We start from the raw sequence: 20,081 nt of genomic DNA on the forward strand, positions 1-20,081 counted from the left end.
TTTTATTCATCAGAAGGTCATATGGTTGCTCTTGGTCATGTGTGGTATTTTTTTTTTTCCTGGTTTCTGAAAAAGGACAAACATTTGCCAAAACTGTACAAAACAAAGAAAATAAAAAGTACCCATAAGTCTTACCACCTAGAGAAAACCACTAATATACCTTGAATTCTGTCCTTCTAGGGCTTTCACAGTGCACGTAGGTATTAGTTATCAACTGCTGTGTCACACACCACCCTAAAAGTTAGCCACTTAAAACAACAGTGAGCTCCAGTACCTCAGAGTTTCTGGGGGTCAGGAATCCAGGTACTGCTGAGCTGGGTGGTAGGGCTAAGAGTCTCTTACAAGGCAGCTATCAAGCTGTGACTCAAGGCTGTGGTCATCTCCAGCAAGGTTCAGCTAGGACTAGTGAGTGTGACTCACACGGCTGAAGGCAGGCCTCACTTCCTTGCCGGCTGTTGACCAGAGGCCTTATCTCCTTACCACGCGAGCCCCTCTGTAGAGCTGCTTACTACACGGCAGTTTGCTTTCCCCTGAGCAAATGATCCAAGAGTAAATAAAAATGATATAGTAGGCCGGGTGTGGTGGCTCACACCTGCAATCCCAGCACTTTGGGAGACTGAGGCGGGTCGATCACTTGAGGCCAGGAGTCTAAGACCAGCCTGGCCAACATGGCAAAACCCCATCTCTACTAAAAATACAAAATGCTGCGGAGCCAGGTGTGGCAGCGGGTACCTGTAATCCCAGCTTCTCAGGAGGCTGAGGCAGAAGAATCAATTGAACCCAGGAGGTGGAGGCTGCAGTGAGCCAAGATCGCACCACTTCACTCCAGCCTGGGTTACAGAGCAAGACTCTGTCTCAAAAATACATACATACATACATACATACATATATACATACATACATACATACATACAGATATAGTAATTTAAAAGGCCAAGTGCCCAGAATGAGGCCATAGTCTTTTGTAACCTAATCTCAAAAGCAGCATACCATCATTTCTTTCCGTAGGCTGTTGGTCACACCGACGCACACTGGTATAGACCAGCACTGAGAGTAGACTATACAGGTGGGTGAATACCAGGAGGTAGGGGTCACTTGGTGCTGGCTGTCTGAGACGTTGCCTTCTACAAAGCATATTTAGCAGAAATGAGATCATGTGCTGGGTACTGTTTGGGTGCAGTGGCTCCCACCTGAAATTCTAACACTTTGGGAGGCTGAGGCAGGAAGATTGCCTGACCCCAGGAATTCAAAGTCACAGTGAGTTGTGATGCTATGATCAGGCCGCTGCACCTCCTTGGCAACAGAGCAAGACAACTCACTCACTCACTCACTCACTCACTCACTCACTCACTCAATAATACATATATGAAAATACAATTGTATAGCATGAACATCTTTCCATAGCATCATTATTCTGCCATATCAATTTTCATAAGTCCATAGTATTCCATCCTGTGGATATATCATACTTCACTTTGGTTCATCAGTCCCCTGCAATTACAAAAAATGTTATTGGCCAGGCGTGGTGGCTCACGCCTGTAATCCCAGCACTTCGGGAGGGAGACGCGGGTGGATCATGAGGTCAGGAGTTCGAGACCAGCCTGGCCAAGATGATGAAACCCCATCTCTACTAAAAATACAAAAATTAGCTGGGCGTGGTGGCTCACGCCTGTAGTCTCAGCTACTTGGGAGGCTGAGGCAGGAAAATCGCTTGAACCCAGGAGGCGGAGGTTGCGGTGAGCCGAGATCGTGCCATTGCACTCCAGCCTGGGCAACAAGACCAAAACTCCATCTAAAAGAAAAAAAGAAAAAAAAGTTGTTATTCTAACCAGTGTTGTAGAAAATATCTTTGTAGCTAAATCTTCATGCACAGCTTTGATTATTTCCTTAGGATGACTTTTTAGAAGAATTGCTGAGTTACAAAATGTACAAAATTCTAAAACTTAAAACGTATTTCCAGATTTCCCTCCAGACAGTTGTATTGGTTTCCACTCATGATACCAGCCCAGGAGCATGCGCTTGGGCTGAGGGTCTTGGCAGCATGGGGGCTGTTATCCCCCTTTGCTTCCTAGTGCCCTGAAAGTCAAGCTTGAAAATACCAATTTTCTGCCGGGCATGGTGGCTCACACGTGTAATCCCAGCACTTTGGGAGGCGAGGCAGGCAGATCACTTGAGGTCAGGAGTTTGAGACCAGCCTGGCCAACATGGTGAGACCCCATCTCTACTAAAAATACAAAAAAATTAGCCAGGTGTGGTGGTGCGTGCCCATAATCCCAGCTACTTGGGAGGCTGAGGTAGAGGATCCCTTGAACCTGGGAGGCAGAGGTTGCAGTGAGCCGAGATCGCATCACTGCACTCCAGCCTGGGTGACAGAGCAAGACTCTGTCTCAAAAAAAGAAAATATCAGTTTTCAAATAACCCAGTTCAGAATTGAAAACTGTTAGACCATGCATGAAGATAATTGGGAGATTTTTGATGTCTGTGTATTTTCAAAGATACCTAATTCCTTGAATCAGTTAAAACAGAGTTCTAGGAATTATATTTGAAAAGAAACGTCTTTTGGGCTTTTGGAGGGGATTTTTGTTCGGTCTTATTTTTACTTTCCAAATAATTAATAGAGACTCTGTAATTATTTGTGTGGAATGCATTGATTTTACCAGCCGTAGTAAGCTTGACATTGTTAAGTGGATTGTGATGCTGTCTGTTCATCCTGCACCAAATGAGATGGGCCCTTTATTGATGGTGTGTGTTCTCTGCGAGCCTGATAATTTGGGGGGCATCAAGGTCATGGTGGGGACCTGAGGTACACTGGGCCTCCAGGAGGGAGTAGGCTGAGGAATGTGTGACTAAGAGTCTCTGAAGAATGTCAGAAATCTAAAGGGAGGAAGAAAATGGATAAAGAAAAACACAGAGAAAGTGGACAAGAGAATGGAAAGAGCTTGTGTTTTGTTTCCTGAAAACCTGGGTTCTGCTGCTTATAAAACTGTGAGTCCCACGTTGGGCAAATTACTTACCTCTATTTGCATTTGTAAGAGAGATGAATATACACCCCCTTGTGTATTCTGCCTGTCCCCATTAGCCCTCCCAGGGGGCGCTCAAGCACACCCAGGTCAATGCACTGAGAAGCAGTGGAGAGTGTGGGTGAGAGCAGGGAATCTGGGGGACACAGTGGTGTGGAATGCCAGCTCTGCCACCCACTGGCTCTGTGGCCCTGGCCAAGTTCCTTAACCTTTCTGGTCTAGTTTCTTCCACTGTGAAATGGCAATTATGATAGTACCCACTGTTGTTACAATGAGTGTATTAGGATTCTCTAAAGAAACAGAGCCAATAGGAGATATATATATATATATGTATTTGGAGAGAGAGATTGATTTTAAGGAATTGGCTCACACAATTGGGAAGGCTGGCAAGTCCAAAATTGCAAGGTAGGCTGGCAGGTACACTGGGCTTCCAGGAGGCCTCATCTCAACTGATGAGGCCGGGCACTGTGGCTCATGCCTGTAATACCAGCACTTTGGGAGGCCAAGGCTGGCAGATCACATGAGGTCTAGAGTTTGAGACCAGCCTAGCCAATATGGTGAAACCCCCATCTCTACTAAAAATACAAAAAATTAACTGGGTGTGGTGGTGCATGCCTATAATCCCAGCTACTCCAGAGGCTGAGGCAGAAGAATCACTTAAAGCCGGGATACGGAGGTTGCAGTGGGCCGAGATCGCGTCCCCGCACTCCAGCTTGGACAACAGAGTGAGACACCATCTCAAAAAAAAAAAAAAAAGTAAAGAAAAAAAAAAAGCAAAGTCAACTGGTTGAAAAGTTTATCTCTTCTAAACCAAGTATCTCCCTAGTAACATCCAGACATATTTGGCCACATTTCTGGGGACTGTGGCCTAGCCAGGTTGCAAGACAAAATTAGTCATCACAAAAGTAAATGACAGTTTGTCACTTTCACGAGCACAGCTGATCCTTTCCGGTCCCCTCCCCGGCCTCATCCTGAGCACGTTGTGCACGCTGCAGTGGTCCTAGCAGCTGGAACGGCATGGTATGTGGGTGCCAGTTACTCCCTGTGCCCTCCCTGAGTCTGTGCAGGTACCTGTTACTCCCTGTGCCCTCCCTGAGTCTGTGTGGGTACTGGTCACTCCCTGCACCTTCACCGAGTCTGTGCCAGTACCAGTTACTCCCTGCGCCCTCGCCAAGTCTACACGGGTACCAGTTACTCCTTGTGCCCTCACCAAGTCTATTTATCTTTGAATGTTTGTGATCAAGAACAGTTTCGGGCATAATGCTAGGTACCCAACTAAAATGTCTGTCGAATGGTTGAATCACATGAGAATAATTTTAGGGCTTTTTTGCTTTCTTTTGTTTTTCAGAGACAAGGTCTCCCTCTGTCACCCAGGCTAGAGTGCAATGGTGTGGTCATAGCTCACTACAGTCTCGATCTCAAGAGCTGAAGCAATACTCCCACCTCAGTCCCCTGAATAGCTGGGACTACAAGGGTGGTCACCATGCCCAGCTAATTTTGGGGGGTTTTTTGAGATGGAGTCTCACTCTGTCATCCAAGCTGGCATGTGGTGGCAAGATCTCAGCTCACTACAACCTCCATCTTCCAGGTTCAAGCGATTCTAGTGCTTCAGCCTCCCAAGTAGTTGGGATTACAGGCTCCCACCACCACCCCAGGCTAATTTTTGTATTTTTTTAATAGAGATGGGGTTTCACTATGTTGCCTAGGCTGGTCTTGAACTCCTGGGCTCAAGTGATCCACCCGCCTCTGCTTCCCTCAGTCCTGGGATGACAGGCATGAGCTACCATGTCTAACCAATTTAGGTATCTTTAAAAGGCAATTTAAGATACTTTGATATAGCATCTGTACTTAAGTTGACTGTATACATAGAAGTTACCTTTATGTATATAAGTATATGTACACGTTATAGAAGGATGATGCTTTAAGCTCTTGTTTAGAGGGAGGATAGTTCTATTGGATTTTTTTTTTTAATCTTGGAGCCTCCATCCCTGCTGTTTATTTTCTCCTCGTTTTTGCCTTCTCTTTTTTAGTGAGTGTATTTGAATGTGGAGGCTGGGGCTCCTAATATAAGGAAGCTGTCCCTAGGGATTCCTGTGTGGGTCGTGTGCACTGTAACGATATGGCACAGGTGTATAAAAGCAGCATCCTTGCTTTCCTCGGTGGACTTTATATACAGTTCACAAACAACAAACTTACGTAAAGAAGTTTTTGATGTCCATGGCAGATGGAAAGATCTCTACATCCTCATCTCTGGGCCCTGTGGATATTACCTTATGTGGTCAAGGGACTTGGTGGAAGTGACGAAGAATCTGGAGATGGGGGGATTCTCATTGATTTTCTGGTTGGGCCCACGGCCATCACAAGGGCTCTTATGAGTAGGATGCAAGAGGAGCCAGAATCAGAGGAGGAGACAGCAGAGTGATGATGGAAGCACAGGCTGGAGCCATGAACTTTGGAAATGCGGGAAGGGGATCCAAGCCAAGGAATACAGGCAGCCACTGGAAGCCAAAATCAGCAAGGAAGAGATTCTCCCTTCTGAGCCTCCAGGAGGAACCGGCTCTGCGGACTCCTTGACTTGAGACCAGAGAAACTGGTTTTGGACCTCTGACCTCCAGGAATATAAGAAAGTCAATCTGTGCTGTTTTAAGACACTATACTTGTGGTAATTTTTTATAGCAGCAATAGGAAATGAATACAATACAGAAATTGGTGAAGACAGAGGTGTGTGCATTGTTAGGAAGCCTCTGAAGTATAAGTTAGCCCATTCTCTGTTTCCTCTCTAGAAAAACTACCCATGATGGTACATTGGGAAATCTTCATTGTGTAGTCGACCTAGTTCCACCTTTTTTTTTTTTTTTTTTTTTGAAACGGAGTCTTACACTGTCAGCCATACTGGAGTGCAGTGGTGCAGTCACAGATCACTGCAGCCTCGACCTCTCAGCCTAAAGCAATCCTCCCACCCCAGCCCCCTGAGTACCTGGGACTACAGGCACACACCACCACACCTGGCTAATTTTTTTATTGTTTATTTTCTGTAAAGACAAGTTCTCACCATGTTGCCCAGGCTGGTCTCAAATTCCTGGCCTCAAGTGATCCATTTCAGCCTCCCAAAGGGCTGGAATTGTAGGCGTGAGCCAACGTGCCCGGCCTAAATGGTCTTTTTAACTTAGCATTTACTGTGAAAAACGTAACTGCCAAATTCTTGGTTGTAACAGATTGCATGTATGCAGAAAAAAGCCAACATTTGTGGATAGTCATTCAAAAATAACCAAATGAATTAAAATATGTTTTCTGAAAACTTTAAGATAAGATGGACATTTCAAAGAAACCATATGTTTTTTCACTTATTAAACTCAAGAGAAACCTGCGTATTTCCTAAGACTTTTGTTGCTATTACATTTAATTATACTATTAAGTAGAAATTAAAATATTTTAGTTAAATAAAAAATTCTAAAGACGGTATTAGATCAGGAAAAAAATGGGGAATGTGCCAACACATCTTAAGCACATAAAACAATTTAATAATTAGTTGCTGTTTATGATTACGGTAATCAATCACCTCAAATTGTTTAATACTTTAAATTATCTATTGTTGAGGTAAATCAAAATAATTGCCAATTCCAAATTGTTTAACAGCCAGAAATAGCACAGATAGCAACTTGTGAATCTATTAATAATTTTTCATCTAAATTGGGTTTGGCCAACTGTGGCCTGAAAGCGAAGAATCATTTTTACATTTTTAAATGATTGAAGAAAAGAATCAAATGGGGGAATGTTGATCAAGGGGTGCAAAGTTTTAGTTCTGCAGGATGATTAAGCTCCAGAGACTTAAGGCAAAGCCTGCTAACTGTTGTTAATAGGACTGTATCGTATACTTAAAATTTACTAAGAGGGTAGATTCAAAGCGTTCTCACCACCGAGAGAAAGATGATGAAAAAACAATGGTAATTGTAAAGTGATGGATATGTTAATTAGCTTGATGTATGTATCAAAACATCAGGTTAGACAGCTTAAGTATATAAAATTTTTGCTTTTCAACTGTACGTCAATAAATATGGGGGAAATAAAGAATCAAAAGAAGAGGAATATCTCATGCCACATGAAAATTATATGAAATTCATATGTAAGCATCCCTAAATAAAGTTTCACTGGAACCCTGCCAGGCCCGTCTGCTGGCATATTGTCTGTGCGTGCTTTTGCACTACAACGCAGGGTTGAATCATTGCAACAGAAACTTATATCCCCACAAACCAAAAATATTTACTATCTGGCCTCTTCCAGGAAAAAAAAAACAAAAAATTGTGACCTCTTGTCTAAATGCCTTCCAAAAGAACGTTCTTTCCATTCTAATATTACAGCGCCAGTGTATTCCACACTCTACAGGAGCAAACTGGGGTGCCCAGACAGCCATAACTTCCATATTTCCTGTTAGGTGACTGCCCCCCTGTATTTTGCCAGGGTTGACAGCCATAACTTCCATATTTCCTGTTAGGTGACAGCCCCCCTGTATTTTGCCAGGGTTGACAATTGATGCTCAGAGTGACAGCACCTTCATTGTAGGGCCAGACCTCAAACTCTGTAAAGAAAGATGAAATTATTTTATGGTTCGATGGGACTTCTGTTCAAATGGTACAATCACGTGGTAGCTTTTGTTTGTTTGTATTTGTTTAAAGAAGGGGTCCTGCTCTGTCACCCAGGCTGCAGTGCAATGGTACAATCGGAGCTGGAACTCCTGGGTTCAGGAAATCCTCCTACCTCAGCTTCCTGAGTAGCTGGGATGACAGGTGTGCACCACCATGCCTAGCTAATTTGTAAATTTCTTTTTTTGTGGAGACAGGGTCTTGCAGTGTTGCCCAAACTGTTCTCAGACTCCTGCCCTCAAGTGATCCTCCCAACTCAGCCTCCCAAGTCACTGGGATTACAATGACTGTGAGCCACCACCCTGCCTCAAAATCACGTTTTAACACTAAATCAGTATATCTGTGTTTTAACTCTAACTCACACTCTTTAATCCTTGACTGCCAGGAAATTGAAAGTTTACTCTTAGGAGAGAGACCTAGAGATGCTCCCTTTCAAACCCCGTGAGAGTGGGATCAATTTTTGATGCTGCCATTTATCACAGTTGTCTTTTAATTTTTTTCTTTTGGAACAGGCAAATAATTTCCCATTCTTGAAACTGGCATCTTCATATTTCAACCTATATATTCATTAGAAGGTGATCAACTAGATTAACACCATCTTAGAATACAAATAACATTGAATGTGTTTAGTATGTTACAACAGCATGAGTTGTCTAATTGCTATATGGACCCTCAATAAAAATGATTTTGTGTATGTGTGTGTGTGTGTGATGGAGTCTCGCTCTGTCACCCAGGCTGGAGTACAATAGCATGATCTCAGATCACTGCAATCTCCGCCTCCTGGGTTCAAGTGATTCTCTTGCCTCAGCCTCCCAACTAGCTGGGACTACAGGTGTGTGCCACCACACCAGGCTAATTTTTGTATTTTTAGTAGAGATGGGGTTTCACCATGTTGACTAGGCTGGTCTCCAACTCCTGGCCTCAAGTGATCTGCCTGCCTCGGCCTCCCAAAGTGCTGGGATTACAGGCGTGAGCTACCACGCCCAGCCTAAAATAAATTTTTTTAAGAAGCACGGCTTGCGTATATAAGTTGAGCATCTCAAATCTGAAAATCCAAGGTTTGAAATGTCCCAAAATCCAAAACTTTTTAAGGACCATCATGATACTCAAAGTTCATGCCCAAAGGAAATGCTCACTGGAGCATTTTGGATTTTGGATTTTGGATTTTCAGATTAAGTATGTTCAGTGGGTAAGTATCATGAAGATATTCCAAAATCCAAAACACTTCTGGTCCCAAGCATCTTGGATAAAGGATATTCCACCCATACTGGAATCGAGACTTTTGTCACATTGGCATGTTTTGTTAAAGCTATTTTGTTAAAATACTGTGATTTGTAGAGCAAAGAAGCAGTCTATTTAGTGGATCTCTTTTCCTGAAAGAATCAGCAGAATATGTAATGATCTAATTGTGCTCTCTGTGTCCCGGGTGTCAAGATGTATGTGAGGAGAAGGAATTAAAATGAATTTGTAGCCAGGCACAGTGGCTCACACCTGTAATCCCAGCACTTTGAGAGGCCAAGGTGGGCAGATCACTTGAGGTCAAGAGTTTGAGACCAGCCTGGCCAACACAGTGAAACCCCATCTCTACTAAAAATACAAAAATTAGCTGGAGCCGGGTGTGGTGGTGGGTGCCTGTAATCCCAGCTTCTCCTGAGGCTGAGAATCCCTTGAACCTGGCAGGTGGAGGTTGCAGTGAGCCAGGATTGCACCATTGCACTCCAGCCTGGGTGACAGAGTGAGACTCTGTCTCGAAATAAATAAATAAATAAATAAATAAATAAATAAATAAATAAAGTGAATATGTATTGTGCAGTGACCAATTTGACCTTTGAAAGAAGCAGTTTTCCAGCCGGGCACGGTGGCTCACGTCTGTAATCCCAGCACTTTGGGAGGCCGAGGCGGGTGGATCGCGAGGTCAGGAGTTCGAGACCATCCTGGCTAACATGGTGAAACCCCGTCTCTACTAAAATTACAAAAAATTAGCCGGGCGTGGTGGCAGGCGCCTGTAGTCCCAGCTACTTGGGAAGCTGAGGCAGGAGAATGGCGTGAACCCGGAAGGCGGAGCGGAGCTTGCAGTGAGCCGAGATTGTGCCACTGCACTCCAGCCTGGGCCACAGAGCGAGACTCTGTCTCAAAAAAAAAAAAAAAAAGAAAGAAGCAGTTTTCCTTCCCGTGTCTGGCAAAGGAAGTTTTGTTAGTCAGGGTAAAAATACCTCTTAGCTGAGCCTTTCTGGACAGTAAGAGATGATCATGTTAGCTCTATTTTACAGACATTTACCCTTTCTTTATCCTGTAACTGGGGCAGCAGATGGCTGTCTGATGTACAGGTTGTCAGACTGACATCTGACTTGTTGCCCTGGGGAATGGTCACAAGCAAACCAGGTCAGTGGTTTGAATTTAAAGCGATGGACATCAAGTGGCAAAATAAATAAATAAAGATTTATGGATCCTGTATTTGATAAGTTTCTGCTGTTTAATGGCAACCTGGATTATAGGATTTGGATACTCGCATTCTAACGAGATGATAGAAATAAAAGCATATTCTAAGAGGGAAGCTACATCGTAGAATCCAGTTTTAACTGCCTCTCCAAAACACAGCATGAGAGTGTGTGTGGGTTGCCATAGAAATGGTGGTTACTGAGCCAGCCTCTTACCATGTACGACGCATTCGTGTCAGGCTCTCAGGAATACCCACTCGTAATTGGCCTGTAGTAGATTTGTCTCCACTTCAGACAGTGAATGTTACGGCTATGATGAGCTCGTTTAACTAGTCCTTTTACCTAAGTCACGGACAACTTACCTTTGAAGGTGGAGCGTGATTTAAAATACAGATCTAAGATTGTTTTTCCATTTCATTGGGTTTTTAATTGAGTTGGGGGGGAAGGGCAGCAAAGAGTGGGAGTTCTTACAGCACAAGATTATGTTTGCAACGTGAAGAAAATGAAAGTATTATTGAACATGTAAATGATGGGCTTTGGGTGATAATGCCATGTGAATGCAGGCTCATCAATTGTACCGAAGGCACCTCTCTGGTAGGGGATATTGAGTCTGGGCTGTTATGTGGGATATCTGCACCGTCTGTTCAGTTTTGCCGCGAACCTAAATCTGCTCTTTGAAAAATAGTCTTCAATGAAATCATTATTATATTAGCTTATCTTTGTCTCTATATATCACAAGCCACATGTCTAGGTGAAGTAACCCAGATTGGAATACTGAGGTGAGTGATTGGATTATAGGAATAAACATTACTGCACTGTGCTCCCAAACGTTAGAATGAAAGAAGGGAGTTCGGCCGGGCGCGGTGGCTCAAGCCTGTAATCCCAGCACTTTGGGAGGCCGAGACGGGCGGATCACGAGGTCAGGAGATCGAGACCATCCTGGCTAACACGGTGAAACCCCGTCTCTACTAAAAATACAAAAAACTAGCCGGGCGAAGTGGCGGGCGCCTGTAGTCCCAGCTACTCCGGAGGCTGAGGCAGGAGAATGGCCTAAACCCGGGAGGCGGAGCTGGCAGTGAGCTGAGATCCGGCCACTGCACTCCAGCCCAGGCTACAGAGCAAGACTCCGTCTCAAAAAAAAAAAAAAAAAAAAAAAAAAAAAAAAAAAAGAAGGGAGTTCATTTCTCTACCAAGTCTGTGAGTAGATGTGTGATGTGATTTTAGAACCTTAGGCATCATCTTTTATTTTTTTGAAAAAGAACAGATGCAGTAGTTCAGGGCATTCAGCAAAGGAGGAATTCAACTTACCTAAGGTAATATCAACATATCCCTAAGAAAGCTGTTATTGGAAATAGGCCTCTTTACAGTGGAAATATTCAGAGTTAAGACTATTGCTTAGAAATAAAGAAATAATTCTCAGGAAAAGTGTCTGTACTTTCCCAGATGTCAAAATCCCTTAGGGGTGAATGGGGCTTTAATGAGACCGGTAGGGGGAAAAGGGGGCGTGTACCTGCAAAAAAAAGCAATAGAAGTGATCACAGATAGCAAAGAACACGGAGAGCCTGGGACTGGTTTGGGTGCGATGGCAGTTCAGTGAAAACTTTGTTTCGCCAAAGATCTTGGCAGCCAGGCCGTCAGTGGTGGTTGGTCCTTGGAGATGCCAGTTGGTATCTGTTGCCACTGTGGACTCAGCATCGCAGTGTCTCCGTACGGCTCCTGTTCTCCGACAGAGAGCAGGAAGGCCGGGTAGCGCTGGTCCTGCCCCTGGGAGAAGAACCAAGCCGTGATCTCAGAACATCGACATTTGTTTTTCAGCGTTGCCTAGCAACTCAAAAAATAATCTTGTATGATCAATCCATTCCTAGGAATCATTAAGTCTTTTGTGTTTGTCTCCCCCAAAAATGAGAACTTTCAGAAAATAATAGCATCACATTAGTTCTAGTATAATGGGGTTCAGGGGGCACTTCCGTTTAAAAACCCTATTCTTAGGGACTTAGGTCTCTTAATGTATCATTTTATGTAGAACTACAGTTTCCCATGCTTAGTATAGCCTCTTTTGTGCTCTTGGAGTTGTAGAGGTTTTATTTTATACTTCATTCTTAGTCACCACTTACGGAGTATTCACTTTGTGGATTATCCGTGTCAAATTCGTGTCTTCCTGTGGACTTTCCCTGTCACCCAGGAGCCTCAAGGCCCTCTTAGTTTGCTGCTATTTGACCTGGATTTTTTTTTTCAAGTCAGAGTCTCACTCCACCTCCCAGGTTCAAGGAGTTCTCCTGCCTCAGCCTCCCGAGTAGCTGGGACTACAGGAATGTGCCACCACACCCAGCATATTTTTGTATTTTTAGTGGAGATGGGGGTATCACCATGTTGGCCAGCGTGGTCTCGAACTTCTGGCCTCAAGTGATCCTCCTGCCTCAGCCTCCCAAAGTGCTGGGATTACAGGTAGTGAGCCACCACACCCAGCCTGGCCTGGATTTTAAGGACAGCATCTAACACACTCATTCTAATATTAACCTGGATGAAAAAGAACTAGGAAAGTAAAGCCACTTTATTTCAGAATGCAGTACTTTTAAGTCTCACCTGGTTCCAGTTGCCTCCACTTGAGTGGGTAATTAAAAGGTAGAATATTTTTGATAGATGTGAATATTGCACTGAATGAGACACAGCTCATAGCATTCGTGAACAGAATAGAGGCCGCGTGCAGCCCAGCCACCGAGACGGCTCAGTCTTGAATGCTGGCTCCTCCTCCGGTGACTCGGTGTGTGGTCTTGAGCAAGTCCTTTTTCCTCTCTGGGCTTCAGTTTTCTCCGCTGTAAAATGGGGATCATAATAGCCCCAGCCCCTCCCTCATAGAATTGTTGTGAATGGAGAGTGCGCCTACCACAGAGCCTGGCCCTTGGAAAAGGCTCCATATGTGTTTGCCACTCTTATCATCATCATCGCTGCTATTATTGAGCCCATATGCAGTGTGTGATTTTTTTTTTTTTTTTTTTTGAGATGGAGTCTCACTCTGTCGCCCAGGCTGGAGTGCAATGGAGTGCAGTGTCGCAATCTTGGCTCACTGCAACCTCTGCCTCCAGGTTCAAGCCATTCTCCTGTCTCAGCCTCTCAAGTAGCTGGTATTATAGGCACCTACCCAGCTAATTTTTTTTTTTTTTTTTTTTTTTTTTTTTTTTTGAGACGGAGTCTCGCTCTGTCGCCCAGGCTGGAGTGCAGTGGCACAATCTTGGCTCACTGCAAGCTCCGCTCCACCTCCCGGGTTCACGCCATTCTCCTGCCTCAGCTTCCCAAGTAGCTGGGACTACAGGCGCACGCCACCACGCCCGGCTAATTTTTTGTAATTTTAGTAGAGACGGGGTTTCACCATGTTAGCCAGGATGGTCTTGAACTCCTGACCTCATGATCCACCTGCCTCGGCCTCCCAAAGTGCTGGGATTACAGACGTGAGCCACCGCGCCCGGCCAATTTTTGTATTTTTAGTAGAGACAGGATTTGGCCATGTTGGCCAGGCTAATCTCAAACTCCTGTCCTCAGGTAATTGGCCCACCTCGGCCTCCCAAATTGCTGAGATTACAGGCCACCACACCCGGCTCAGGGGCTACTTTTTAACCTCTCCTTTTTGTGCATGGCAGTTGCTGCCTGGCAGTTCGAAAATGAAAAGTCCCTCTGATCAGCCGGGCACAGTGGCTCACGCCTGTAATCCCAGCACTTTTGGGAGGCCAAGGCAGGCAGATCACAAGGTCAGGAGATCCAGACCATTCTAACATGGCGAAAACCCGTCTCTACTAAAAATACAAAAAAAAAAAAGAAAATTAGCTGGGTGTGGTGGCAGGCGCCTATAGTCCCAGCTACTCGGGAGGCTGAGGCAGGAGAATGGCGTGAACCTGGGAGGCGGAGCTTGCAGTGAGCCGAGATCTCGCCACTGCACTCCAGCCTGGGCGACAGAGCAAGACTCCGTCTCAAAAAAAAAAAAAAAAAGAAAAAAAAACCTCCCACAATCGATCAGACTGGTTGCTAGCCTACTTTTCCCCTCCCGTAACCAAATAGACTGCTATGGGCTACTAGAGTGAACCAGTATGGAACTGCTACAGGGTATTTACACCTCAGAATGTTCTGTAACCAACGCTCCTGAGCCTCTTGCTGTAGCCTGCTCCCACTCTGTGGAGGGTACTCTCATTTAAAATAAGTCTCTGCTTTGGCTGCCTTGCTTGTGTGTTTTGTCCAATTCTTTGTTCTAAACGCCAAGAACCTGGGCAACGACCCTCAATGGGTAACAATTTGTCATCAGGTACACCATTCAGTTGATGTTTTTAATTTGAAATTTATTTTGAAACTGTAGCTTTGTTTCTTGTTTCTTTTGTAAGTTTGTTTTGGTTTTATATTTTTGTGTGAGCTATAATCTCTTTTATATTAGCACTCACTTAACACGTGATTTTTTAAAAGAAGATCAACACTTTTTTTTTTTTTCCTTTCTAATGTAGTTTTGTGCATTCATCCTGCCTGAAACTTCTTAAGTTCTGTAAATGTTAGGAGAGGGCCTGTCCTTGGGAAATTACTCATGTCTGTGGACCTAATGCTTCTGGCCTCAAATATGAGATCTGTAAAATCTCCCTTCCAAGGTTGTATAAGACCTAAGTGTGATCATTTACATAAAGCACCTAGTACACTGCCAGCCATGTATCACATTTTTAATGTCGTGGTTCCTTTTTTTTGAGACAGAGTCTTGCTCTGTCACCAGGCTGGAGTGCAGTGGCACGAACTCAGCTCGCTGCAACCTCTGACTCCCTGGTTCAAGCCATTCTCCTGCCTCAGCCTCCCGAATAGCTGGGATTATAGGCACATGCCACCATGCCCAGCTGCTTTTTGTATTTTTAGTAGAGATGGTTTTTCACCATGTTGGCCACGATGGTCTTGATCTCCTGACCTCGTGATCCACCCACCTTGGCCTCCCAAATTGCTGGGATTACAGGCATGAGCCACCATGCCAGGCCATCGTGATTCTTTTTGCCACTACCTTTGAATCACCCCTTTAAAATTATTTTTATGCACACACGTATACACACACCCTGAATACACCGGGCATGTGCAGAATGTACTTCACTAGAAGCTTCCACAGACGCGTCTGGCTTGCCCCTGCAGTATGCCGTGTATGTGTAGTTGTATCTTGCAGCCCAGCCATTTCCAGTATGCAGTTTGAAGTTTTCCTAAATTGAAGGGGAAGACAAATAGGATCACAACTTAGATCCTTTAGGAAAAAAAAGTTTTTTTGTTGTTTTGTTTTTTCTTTTTGAGACAGAGCCTCCTTCGCGATCTCGGCTCACTGCAAGCTCCACCTCCTGGGTTCACACCATTCTCCTGCCTCAGCCTCCTGAGTAGCTGGGACTACAGGCACGCACCACCATGCCCAGCTACTTTTTGTATTTTTAGTAGAGACGGGAGTTTCGCCATATTGGCCAGGCTGGACTCAAACTCCTGACCTCATGATCTGCCCACCTTGGCTTCCCAAAGTGCTGGGATCACAGGCATAAGCCACTGTGCCTGGCCTTGCCCAATTTTTAATTGGCTTATTTTCTTATTGTATATCATTTACAATTTTTTGTATATTTCTTATTGTATATTATGTACAATATAATTTTTTGTATTTTTAGTAGAGATAGGGTTTCACTGTGTTAGCCAGGATGGTCTCGATCTCCTGACCTCGTGATCCGCCCGCCTCAGCTTCCCAAAGTGCTGGGATTACAGGCGTGAGCCACCGCTCCCGGCCCAAAAAAAAAAAAAAAAGTTTTTATCTATTCGTTCTTAGCTGAGCTTATCCATTAGAAAAACAGGTATTCCTACAAACCAACATTTTACACCATTATTCCCAAAGCAGCCCTGGAGGTGGGGGGCCCCGGTCTTTATCAGAAAGGAACTTTAGCTCAGTAGAATCATCTGTTTCCCACACTCATGGGATGTCCTAGGGAAAGGGGAGACACAAAACGTGATTTCTTCAGACTCCAAATCCCCTTCCTTTCCCAGTTTATCAGATTTTTGTGGATTCCTGCTTCAATGCCAAGACTTAATGTGGTTGAATTGAATAATGGGCTGATCTGAGAATGCAGAACAACCACCCGTTCCCAGATGTGTTTTGTTTGGTCCATACGGTTGGTTTGGGGATATTTGTTTGTTGTGTTTGAATTTACTGCCAACATTAAAAAATGGGAAGATTTCCCATGAAATTCTATTCCTGGCTTCACTTAGGAAAAAAAAAATCAAATAGTTCCTTCGGTCAGCAAATATTTGTTGAACAACTTCTCTGTGCCAGACATTACTCTGTTGTAGGCTCTTGGGATAAAACAATGGCAAAACAAGCCGGGGAAGGGCCCTATAATTACAAAGCTGTTGTTCTAGAAGAAGGAGACCGACAATTAGCTAGTTTATTTCAGATGGCAGAGAAACAATTAAGCAGAGTGATGGTGGAGAGAGTCATTAGCTGGTCAGAACCTTTGGAGAAGTGATATTTGAGCTGAGATCCTAACAACACTCAGAATCCTAACGTAGGCTTATCTTGGGGACAGGACATCCCTGGCAGGAACAATGGTCAGTGCAGAGGTCTCAAGCTTGGGACCAGCTACGTCACTAAGCAACACGTCCCTCTAGGCAAGGACACAATGGCGTCTGTAGTCATTTGAAATTTTTGTTGTTGTTGTTGTTGTTTTGATATGGTCTCATTTTGTCACCCAGGCTAGAGTGTAGTGGCATGACCATGGCTCACTGCAGCCTCGAGCCCCTGGGCTCAAGCGACCCTCCTGCCTCCACCTCCTAAGTAGCTGGGACTACAGGCACCTGCGACCATGGCCCAGCTAATTTTTTAATTTTTTATTTTTTGTAGAGATGTGGTCTTGCTGTGTTGCCAGGACTGATCTTAAACTCCTAGGCACAAGAGACTCTTCCACCTAGGCTTCCCAAAGTGCTGAGGTTGCCGGCATGAGCCACCACGTCCAGCCATCTGTAGGCATTTGAGTGCACTGACCCCTGGCCTGTAGTCTGACAAGTGACCAGATTCCTTCTTGAGTATATCAGACATATTTCTGAAGTTGCTTCAAGCCCTAGCCACCTAGTGAACGCACTACAGCCACGTGGTGGGAAATGGCATCAGGGCATTTTGTGGGTGTGACAATTCTGTCTGACAGAGTTGCCACACCCACAAACGGGCAAATAATTTAGAGAGGCGTTGCTACTCCGAGTGAGATCTGCTGATGAACGGCACCTGCATCACTGGAGCTCGTTGGAACTGCGTTCTCAGGGCTGTGCACAGTGGCTCACACCTGTAGTCCCAGTGTTTTGAGAAGCCAAGGCAAGAAGATCGCTAGAACTCAGGAGTTTGAGACCTGCTCAGGTAACATAGGAAGACCCTATCTCTATAAAAAATAAAAATTTAGCCAGGCATGGTGGCATGTGTCTGTGGTCCTAGCTACTCAGGAGGCTGAGGTGGGAAGATCACTTGAGCCAGGAGTTCGAAGCTGCAGTGAGCTGTGATTGCACCACTGCACTCCAGCCTGAGTGACAGAGAGAGAACCTGCCTAAAATAAAATAAAATAAAATAAAATAAGATAAGATAAGATAAGATAAAAAACTGCCTTCTCAGGCTTTCCTCCAGACCTCTGGATCAGAACCTGCACTTAGCAAGATCGCTATGTCAACAAGCTCTTTAGCAAGCGTCCTACCACATGTCTCCAGATTTGTAATTTCTCTGTTATGAGAACACCCAGTTATTCTCTGTAAATTATCTGTTATGCTGTCTTTTATTCTGAGGATTTTTCCAATGCAGGGGACTAATGCCTGTGCCACCCGCAATCCTTGTGTGCTCCCCACCCAGTCCCTTCTGACATGTAATTGCAAGATGGGTATTGGCCTCGGTGGGTAATTAACAAAATTTCTCTCCAGATGGGGCTAATTAGCTTGTATTCTGACCTACTTTCAGGAAATGTATATATATATCTATTGTAAATTCAGAAGTCTCTCATTAAATTTTATTAATGCTCTTATGTATCCTAATACCTCTAGCTATCTATTTAAGGAATAAGCTTTCTATAAGTCTGCCAGTATTTTATGGTTTCCCATAACTGCTTCTTTCCTAAAACTTGTTTCAGTAAGTCTTATGACAGCTCAGCTAAAGCTTAAAGGAAAAAAAATCAGTTGCTCAAATTTAAGAATCTTTCTCAAAAACTACCTAAAAATACCCAGGGAATGTGTTGCAGCTGAATACAGTCATCGTGTTAATTTCTAATATTCAACACATTCATGATTTCATGCTTCAAACAGAAGGTCATTGGTTACAATGAATTGCCCTTAATTTTATTCTTGTTTAAACCAGCCCTGAAATGTACTTGCCCACAGCTATGAGAATCCAACCATCTGCACATAACTTTTGCTCTTCAGTTTGATTGCTTTCAACAAGAATGATTAGATAATTGACCACCGGGTAAATACTTTGCTATATAATTAACAAGGAATGTTTACTCCTGACATATTTCATGGAAAAATAATTCCAAAGAAGGAAACCTAGCTACTCAAAGCCATAGACTTTAATTTGGAAAAAAAAGAGGACTACCCCACAGTGTCATAAATGTAGAAATTGTCACTGTTTCTGCCATACTGAAGAATGTGGGTTAAGGGCTGATGGCTTTTTATTTGATTTTAATGTGATTCTGTGCTGATTTTGTTAAAGCACACAATAACACAGACTTAGGTATTGATAATTGTATATATACAGTTGGTAGAAACTTATGGAGATTATTGCTTAATGCAGATGAAAGCCCTAGGAAGCAAGTCATCTGTTTTCTAGAGAAATCTAGCATGTTCAGGGATCTGGAAAGGCCTGATGGTGATGATGGTGATGGTGATCATGGTGATGGGAGTGACAGTGGTGATAATGGTGATGGTGATGATGGCGATGTTGATAATGGTGATGGGAGTGACAGTGGTGATAATGGTGATGGTGATGATGGTGATGTTGATAATGGTGATGGGAGTGACAGTGGTGATAATGGTGATGGTGATGATAGTGATGTTGATAATGGTGATGGGAGTGACAGTGGTGATAATGGTGATGGTGATGATGGTGGTGATGATGATGGTGATGGGGGTGACAGTGGTGATGATGGTGATGGTGATGAGGGTGACAATGGTGATGATGGTGATGGTGATAAGGTGATGGTGATGGGGTGACAATGATGGTGATGATGGTCATGACGATGGTGATGATGGTGGTGGTGATGATGATTTTGATGATGATGAGGGTTTGCCATGGATCTGAGAGGTGCATACCTCTTAAGATTATTCCTCAGATGAGCTAGTGCTCACTCCATGCTAATTATTCAGCCAGAGCCATGACAGCCCAAGAAAGCTAGTGATTAGGCAGAGCCCACAGCTGAAAAATGAAACAACAGCAGGTTTCCCCATCCGAGACCATGCCTGCACCAGCACAAGTGACCTTGCCCCCCATCCTAAATGTTCGCAAATCTTTCACTGAACGAATGTAGCTGTAGGAGTAGAAATGGCTATATTTCACAGTGTGGACGGTCACGTCTTCATTGATAGAACTTTTGGCAATAGGATTTCTGAGTGGCTGTGGAATTTCTTTCCGAGTCCCAGCGTATAGACCTAGTAGAATTCACTCCAGCCTCTTTCTGGAAAAATACATCCATTAGAATACATTAGCTGCAAGTAGTACAATACCCAGCTACAAGCGTTTAAATGACAAGGCCATTTAGTGTTTACATGACAAAGAAACATGAGGCAGGTGGCTCTAGGATTGCACCAGTGGTTCAGCGATGTCACAGGGATGTTCAGCTCCTCTTCTGTGTCATCCTCAGCATGTCCTCAGCGCACATGACTAGGAAGTGGCAGACTGGGAAATCACATTTAGAATCATGTCAATCCAGGGAAGTCATCTGTATGGTCCATTGACCCTTTGTTCGGCTGGGTGTTCATCTGCC

General features: G+C 44.1%; 1 protein-coding gene across 5 annotated transcripts in view; it reads left to right on the forward strand.

Moving 5' to 3' along the window:
* The window catches only part of LOC105488203 (family with sequence similarity 171 member A1), a 181,668-nt gene that overhangs the window by 111,614 nt on the left and 49,973 nt on the right, over positions 1-20,081 (forward strand). The window lies entirely within an intron of this gene.

This window comes from Macaca nemestrina, chromosome 9, assembly GCF_043159975.1.
Source record: "Macaca nemestrina isolate mMacNem1 chromosome 9, mMacNem.hap1, whole genome shotgun sequence".
In the NCBI taxonomy this organism is placed as follows: domain Eukaryota; kingdom Metazoa; phylum Chordata; class Mammalia; order Primates; family Cercopithecidae; genus Macaca; species Macaca nemestrina.